Source organism: Dendroctonus ponderosae, unplaced genomic scaffold, assembly GCF_020466585.1.
Source record: "Dendroctonus ponderosae isolate FM_Combo_2020 unplaced genomic scaffold, Dpon_F_20191213v2 Dpon_F_20191213_1, whole genome shotgun sequence".
NCBI lineage: Eukaryota > Metazoa > Arthropoda > Insecta > Coleoptera > Curculionidae > Dendroctonus > Dendroctonus ponderosae.
The window spans coordinates 36746895-36748275 of record NW_026017110.1 but is presented as its reverse complement, the minus strand read 5'-3'; positions in this window follow the sequence as shown (position 1 = coordinate 36748275).

Genomic DNA, 1381 nt, shown 5'->3' with positions numbered 1-1381 from the left:
AATTTTCTTGTAAACTTCATATTTACTGAGATATCGCACTTTGACGCACTAATGAGCAACCCTGTATATATAAGTTATAAGAAAAAATAATTATTAGGTATTCTAATGCCGGCAATTAATTGTCATTTTTTTACATAAAATTAAATATATAGGCAGGTATAACAAAAAACGGTTACACTTAGCTATATGATATTATACATGAAATATAGGTAGGTACATATTTAGAATTTGGACTAGAATTTACAAATGTAATAATTTATAGGGTGTGCCATATAAAATAAGCAAGCAGTATAATCGGTGTGGTCATCTTTAAAATGGAAAATAATTTATATTGCTTGTCCCCAATTATTTCGGTATACTCTCATATTTTCAATTTCTCACAATTATAGTTTGCCATATACAACGATCGCGGTGGCTCCCGGTGGGACACCCTGTATTAAAACAAACAAACAAGAGCATGATGTCAATTTTATCTTTCTTTCAGTCTCTATAATCAGTAACAAATATGACGAATTAAAATAAATGCGTTTACCACCTTGATTTTGCTATTCGTAAATATCAAAATATCAAAAAAATCCGTTGGACTTAACGGAGCTGATCATTATTTTTGTTTAATCGATATGCCACAAAGCAAAACAGATTTGTTGTATGTAGAATTAGCCGACAAGCTTCGATACTTGGGTTTCATCAAGCGTTTTTATGCGCCATTTTTTTATCAAAGCCCAAAATAATTATCTACTTTTCGGCTTGATGGTATCGTATTACTTTACCTTTAAATATTATATACGTATGTACTGGTTATTTCCGTAGTTGTTGTTGGTTGAGTTTTATCTGATTTTTTAATTCGCAATTATTTATATCGCTATTGAAAGTGGTTGGGCAAGACAAATTTTGGTTAGGCGCTCGCGCAACTTTGCCTACCCTTAGCGCCACCACTGAGTATACACTTTAATTCATATTTTTCCAATATCCCTCGCGATGTGCCAGAAATAAGTTGATAATTGAACAGAAAGATTACTCAATCCTTCCGAGACAATATGTTTATTCTTGATAACTGACTTTGTCTTTATAATTGTCTGATTTACGCGCCGGTTAAAATTCTATACCTAGGCCCAATCAAAACGTAAAAAGATCTGCACCTTACATCAAGTTTGTTGTACTTTTGTCAAAATATGTAGGTAAATCATACTAGGTGCATAAAAATATAGTCGAGCTGGGTGGAGACTGTGTGTGGTGGAGATATACATATAGACAATGAAAAAGAGCGCGATAATAATTTAGAATTTCAAAATAGTTACTTAAATGTTTTCAGTTTTCAAAAATTTCACTTTCTATTTGCCATTGAGAGCATACGGAAATCTAAATAACAAACAGCCTGATA